Here is a 7,768-nt window from a genome sequence, read left to right as displayed (position 1 = left end):
TGTTTCTTTTTCCTTTCTTAACGAATGTTTATATTGTCTAAATATGCCACACTATGCCTGTTAGAGAATCACATTCGTTGTTCTAAAGTTGCCCTGTTGATATACTTAATTTTATTTGGCCAAATAATTTGCGTTTGCACCGATTTTTGTATCAGAATATCCTAGAATTGAGCCCTGGTTTGTATACAAGTGTAAATCAAGCCTAGAAAAGGCTAGAGAACTTGCATAGTAAGTTTTGACCATGTATGCCAAAGGATTTTCGCGCAATTTTATTGCATTGTAATCGCCAAAACATTGATATGTGCATAGTCTGCTGTTTGAAATCCATTCTTTCGTTCACCTCATTCTCCGCCAACATCCAATCAAGATACTTGTAGCCCCAAAGGCTGATTGATCCCAAACTGGTACGGATCAGCCTTCCGTTTATACTGGAACGCTCGGGATCGATCCACTATCCGCACTAATTTGGTGTTACGGTTTGGGATCGATCCCGTTTTGTGTAAACGCTCGTGTATAAGGTATTATCGATTCCCAATTGGCACTGGTAGGAAACGAGGCTAATGTCATTTGCAATTCGAGGTGTTTTGAACATGGTACTTTGACCTGTCAGATTTTGTGCGCCTTTTTCGTTTTTAAGATGAGAAAAACAAAACAAGATCAAAATAGTTTTCTATTTTGTCATGAGTTTATTGATAAATTTAGCGAACAGGCTCCAACTTATGATTTGGTTTGTCATCCAGTGTGATCTTCAGGAGTAGGGACGTTTCTTTATCGCTCCAACTAAACATTTTCTTGCTAATTTTCAAATTAGAAGCCATTTTCTTCTCAATATTCATACAAGTTGATGACATAAGCAATATGCATGAGTATCCCTTTCAAAAAGGGCCTAGAAAGCAGTGCGCTCTGATCTTGGATCGACCCCGTGTAAAAACAATATATTTTGGAATCGATCCCATGACAACTTCGATCGATCCCAAACTGGATCAAAATGAGATTGATCCCAAACTGGATCAAAATGAGATCGATCCCAAACTGGATCCAAATAAGATCGAACCCAAACTGGATCCAACTGAAATCGATTCCAAACTGGATCCAAATGTGATGGATCCCAAACTGGATCGGTCCCCTTTTTCCCCTTGTAAACAGGGTCATAGTCACCATTGTTACTGTTTTGTAGAACGGCATTAAAATCCAAAGCCTCTAAAGTGTCCCCATTTACATAATTTCCAGTTGTTTCTTTCCATTTTTTCACAAAAACACAATTTTACGCAAAAATCGTACCTTTTGGCATTTTTTGACTTGTTAAGCTGTAAAGTAGGTGTTTGGAGATCTCTGACCGGATGTCTAGTTCTCTCCATCAACTATTCAAAGTACGGTTTGCATTTTGAATAAGATGAGTCTTTTGATGGCTCCCTGCAGATGTTTTGATCACGTCGTGCTCTCGTCGAACTCGAAGTTTTGCTTGGGTTAGCCGATTTCAGTAGCTTAACGTGTGCAAGATCGCCTTACCTTGTGATAAATCACAACAACGTGTTTAAAATCCCATGGGTGATTAATGTTACTGGGGAATTTTCTACAAAGAAAATGGCAACATTTTAGAAGAAACGGAGCTCGAGCCATGAATCTCTAAGACCAATTTAACTTCTTTCTTGGCTTAAATCGTATACACTCTTTTTTTTTTATAAGAACAATTTTTTGAGAACACGAGCCTCAAAACAGGTCAAAAGTTGAAAACAAATTAAGAACAAGCTGAGGCTGAGCTTCTGCAAAATGCAATTTTGAACAACGTTTTTTCTCAAAATCGAGGATTTTTAGCGATGCGTGGGTGCTTTTTCGGTGAATATTCAAATTTGTCAGCAAATTAAGGCTCTCTCACTCACTTTGTTGGCAAATGAAGCCTAAACACCTCCTTAGAGTGAAAAAGCTAGCAAAAGCACTGCATACACCCTCCAAATTTAAGAACAAATTAAGAACAATCCAGCCTCAGATTTTCGAAAAAATTAAGAACAGTCAGCCTGAACTTAGATTTACTGGTTCTTATAAAAAAGAGAGTGTATTATCTTTATTAAAAACAGCGGCTTATAAAAGCAACTTTAAACCAAGAGCATAGTTTTTACTTTCTAATCACCGACCATTACCGCATTACATACGAATTCAATTATCCAATCAGATTTTATTTCTTCTGCCCTTACCGCCAGTATAGTTGCATAACTTTCGCTGTTTGTTGCTTTTCAATATTTCGCTTTCTCGTGTCTCATGCTATATTTTGGCAAATTTCTAGCAATTTCAAATATACATAATTGGTTTGCTTTAGTGTCATTTTTGACAATATAAATATAGTTTTGATATTATTTGGTTGATATAATGTTACAGGTCACACCCAGAGGACCTCGATCTAGGCTAAGTTACGAATTCAAAATTTATAACATTGCCCATCGTTTGTCTCTCAAAATATGACATCTCTCCGCAGCGTACAGAGTAATATTGTGTTCTAACAAAGTGCTTTTGTTCATCCTTATCTGCCATGAAATTTCTAGTTAATTTCTTCATATTTAACTCTTTGGATCCAAAATCATGTATAGGCTCTGCATAATTTGCTTAGTCAGGATTCCGTGAAAGCTCGCTACATTTTCAGAGTGAAGCAGGTTGCAATCGCTTTAAAAATGTGAGATAGCAGAACATGTTAGTTGCAGTCTCCGAGAGGCAATTCACTCTTACAAATAGCGTACGAAATTTTCCCTAAAATAACAAAATTTCTGGGGATATCACAAAAAGGTATTTGAGATTTTCGTGGGGTGATTTGCCCCTCGGTAGTCTCGAAGAATCTTGATCACTCCCCGACCCTTTGTTTCTGTTCCGATTTTCTGATTTATTTTGTGATGTTTCCACGCTTGATATAATTTCATCATATAACTATTTTCGGCTCTTCTCTTGTAAAGAGCATAAGCTCAGCTGAAAACACGTGTGGTACACCAACTTTTAAGATTACTTTGAAGGCCTTGTTTTGCAAGCTTTTTAGCGTTTTTGAAGAATAAAGTCGATGTGCAATGGCTCGAACTTTCAAAAGAAAGCAGTCATACTAACCCTGAACTTGCTAATTTCGAATTACCAAATGTTGGCCAAGACAGGAATAATTATGAATTAAAAAGGAAGCTTTAGATAGACACTCAAAAATTCTGATTATCAGGCTGTCAAGTTATGGGAATCTCTTTTATAAGTGTAAGTGATGGCTCCTTTTCGACCATTATTCATTTTTTTGGATGGCAGTCTGACCACTCAACTGCTTGTTTCGTGCCAATGTTTGATGCATTTGCGTGAGTCACAACATTAGTATTTTGAGACTTCTATGAAGTTTTTTTCTTCTTCTACCCATACCCACGCAATATCATTAAAATCGAATTTCATGCTCGCCAGGATGTAATTTCGAGATAATCGCACACGCGACATGAAATTCACCAGACCCGGTCTCATTTTTTCGTTAACATTTACGGCCTAGCAAACCTTCATTTGTTCAGAGAAAATTTGTTCGTCATGAATTTGCAGGCATTACATTTTGTTTAATGTTGATATTGGTTCTGTGTTCAATGTTTTGAAAAGCCCATTGGCCTTCCGAATGGGCTATCTGGCCACCAGAAAGGCTACAGAGTGGAATGTCGAACCGATTGCTAATTGCTGCACCTGTCCTGCCATGCGCGTGGATGAAGCTTGTCGAAAGCTAAGCCGTAATAATGGCGTCGACAAGAAACCCTCACGTGCACATCCGTTGTTTTGTTGCTTATTCATGGCTTCTTGATAAGAGACATGTATTTGTCACGTGCCATTACGCCTTGATAAAGCTTCATTAACAATTCGAGTGATAACTTAATGAAGAAAACGTCGTAAATACCTGATAATTCGACAGTAAAGACATTTTGTTGGCATTAAATATTTCCGTGATCTTGTCGATCAATAAACTTTCATTTTTCCACGGCAGTATTTTCGTTTAAATTGTAGAACGTGATTTAGAAAGTCTACGTGATTTTTTACTCTTTACTTTTTACTCCTGAAGATTTGAAATGGTTACTTGATTGATGCAAAATAATCCAAAAGTATTGGTAATTATCAATCAAGTTTTTTGCATATGCAAATTTTAGAATGGACAATGACAATGTCGGCCTATAATATTGAGGGTGGGCTAATTAATGTGGATTAATAATTTCTCACAAGAAATACAACACTGTAGTAGCTGCATAATCTTAAAAACCTCATTATACAAGTCTGCTAGTCAAATCAAAACTGTGAGCAAATGATATCATCATCAAGTATTAATTAATAGAAAGGATCTGATTTTGGACGAATTTTTCCAGCTTAACTAATACAAATAGCGGCCATTTGATACGAACGGACAGATCTCAACTACAAATACGTCGAAACTGCAGATATCTCTAAAGTGCGGAAAGTTCGAGTCGACGGACACCTCTTAACAGCAATCACGGAAATCTATAGGCAGGCTACCTCAAAAAATCTCAGACCCATAAATTGCACTTTAGGCACAGGCTCAATTCAAAAGCCATCTTTCTAAGTTGCAATTGTTCAACAAGCGCCCGGTTTTACACACAATTCTCTCAAAACATCTCCAAAAAAATTATTAGCAGTTGCCTTTCCCCAGATGGCACAACAATCATGTCCCAACGTTACACTAAACAAGTACATTTGAAATTTGCAATTAGCTTGAAATAAACGAATGTGTTTATTATGTGTAAGTGGACTGGTAAATTGTTACGAAGTGTGAATAATATTATGTGTAAGTGGACTGGTAAAATGTTACGAAGTGTGAATAATTCAGTAAATCATGAAAACTAAAAATATAAATCGATCAGCAAACGATCTTAATAGGCAGAATAGCTTTGATGTTATTCATTGATAATAAGAAAGAATGAAAATAGAAGTGGTTCAAGATGACTGATTAATTCTGACAGCAATAGATCTATTTTTTGTAGAGACCTTGGAATGTTTTGTCAACGATCATTCAAAAAATTCAAAAAACTAAAATTCAAAAAACGTATTTTATTACCACTGGACAAAAAATGTTCTATTGCAAATGTGAAAGACGTACAAATTGTAAAAAAAAGCAGCCCAGAATTAGATACGAGAGCCTCAAAACCAGATTCTAGTGGAAGGGTTTCGCAAACCACACAGACGCCGTGTGTTTGCAACCTTGAATTTGCCTTAACTGCTTCAAACACATTTTTCTTTCTTTAACTGCCCTTGTTACTACTTATTCATGTTCAGCGAAAAAAGGTTACCAAGACTGTCTACAAGGATGATCTCTTGGCCTCTTTATGTTTATTTTATAGCAACATGGGACTTTCCTTAGACGGAAGCCAATAAAAGTGTATGCTACCGTAAAACCCTGCCGTTAAGCTTCACGTGAAAAAACTTGTTAGATAAATGACGTAGATCGAATGGGATTAAGAAAGATGGTTTGCCACCAGTTCAAAGTTGGTCTACCTACCGCGATCTGCGATACATCTCTGAATAGGTATCCTGAAAGTATATTATTTTGGGTAAAGACGCTAGGCAAATGCTAAACTGGAAAAGGAAAGTCATCAAATAGTTTTGATTTCTTTCTGTGCCAACATAATAACGTAGACAATATAACTAAAACACGCTATTCCCTTCAAATGAGTTGTTGTTGAATTAATTGTTAAATTAATGATCCAGCAAGACCAGTTCAGAATCTTCCTTTCTGATAAATTAAGGTAATTCACTGTTGCCTAGCACAGTACAAATCAAGAGTCCAAAAGCAAAAACAACATATTTTCGTTGAAGTTCTTCGCGAGAGGCTGTTTGTCTTTCTCTTCAGATTTTCATTGTTTTTGAAACCAATAATTTCATTGCCATCTTTATTTTATCCTTGGAAACCTTTGCAATTTCTTACGTAACGAAGCCGAAATTCCCAAACCGCAATAATCCAACTAGAGAAATCTCAAAGATTTTTCCAATCCATTTTCCTTCTTAATTGGTAACACGATAAAACAGCTAATAATAAGATACAATAAATTCTATCAGTTTATGCTCTTTTACTTTACATACGATGGGTATACATATTTATTTTTCTTTTTATAAATTATTGAACCTTAACACCAATCCTCGATACCATTTTATTTTCCATAATCAATTCATGTTCAAATTTTTATTAAAAATTGTGAAGCTTTTTTTCCATTGTTTTACTGTCCAGTTATATTCAAGTTTGTCTGTGAAAAGTACTTGGAACACCCAGCAAAATTTACGCTGCATTTGATGTCTTTCATTCCTTTCATGAAAAAAATTGCTACTTCCGCCCCCTAAAACAATGTTGCTGATTTAGAGAAATATCATAAAAGAAGCGCAAAAGGAAGTGCTTCCTAAAATCCTAACCCGTTTGATAGTAAACCAACATTGTTCTGAAGGGGAGAGGGGGATGATTGATTTTGACCTTGGAAATTGACGTCAGTGTTCCAAGACTTTTGGCAGGCATTGTAATTGCTCTCTTTACATAGATCTTTCAGGTTATTATCTCTCACCCTCTATCATAACAGGAGACTCTTTCCATCCTGCTGATCTTCGCCTATTCATACTCGAGCTTACAGTTACGAAACAAATTTGGGTGTTAGTGCTAACCGCATCTCGTTCACAGCCTAAGCAACTCAGCCTATTCTTCTATCATATTTGTTAACCCTTCTATCAGTTCTCTAGGTATCTTTTGTCTCTCTTGGTCTCTCGTGCAACGCTCTAGATATCAGCGAGAATTATCTCCGCTTCATGATCTCAAGACTATCCAACTTAACTATCCGTACTTCTTATTACATTTTCTGCCGCAGAAATAGTTCTTGGAATAATCCTGAACTTCTGCAATCCTAACGGTCTCTGCTACTTACAACTTCTTAAACAAACAAAGACGAACACACTTTTTCCTTTTTCTCTTTCTTAATTTATTTTGTTTGTGCTTGTAATAGTCTTTTTCTTTTTCTTTGTAAACCCAGGCTAGCCAATTGCACATTACTTTTGTAAAAGTGAAATTTGTAATTGTGGTTTTAGTTGCATTGAAAATGAAGGGCTCCATATTATTATAAAACAATTGTTTCGTAAATAAATTTGACGAAGTGCATGTCCTAACCATCTAAGTTGATGTTTTTCGATTATCTTGCTCCATGGAGTTTCATTGGTTTCATTTTTTCAATAGCGTGGTTTCTATTCAAGCGCGGGCCATGTTCCCCTAAAAACATATCAGATTGAAAATATTAAGAATACTGTAGGAATATATTCAGGCTCAAAACGAAAATTTCTCAAGAATATCGCGGCTGGACAATATTTATAGTATTCTTGTAAAAGGAGTGTAGCGACTTTCTTTTCAATTAGCCATTTGAAGAGCTACTTTTTTACCAACTATGAACAAAGAGATAAGTCTTCAATCACTCTATGGCTTTCTTATTTATCATTTCACGACTTGTAATCAAGAAAGTCGACAACTTTACCTGCATTTTTGCAGTGCATCACCACATATTACTCACCGTTATCGAGCAAATACTGAAAAGTGAAACCTCCTTAATAGCGCGACGAGACATCCAAAATTAGGCTTAGGCCAGTTTCTGCTGTCAAGATATTACTTAATTATTAATCTTCGAATAAATATTGGTTAGTTACCTTGCCAATATTTGAGTTATATTTTTGCTAGAATTAACAGATCGTGAGCCATTCATTCAGAAGTAAGAATGTTTGACAAGAGTCGCAAACACATAATTCAAGA

Source organism: Rhopilema esculentum, chromosome 15 (assembly GCF_057945365.1).
Source record: "Rhopilema esculentum isolate cy_ngs chromosome 15, ASM5794536v1, whole genome shotgun sequence".
NCBI classification, from domain to species: Eukaryota; Metazoa; Cnidaria; class Scyphozoa; order Rhizostomeae; family Rhizostomatidae; genus Rhopilema; species Rhopilema esculentum.
This window is presented reverse-complemented; position numbering follows the sequence as displayed.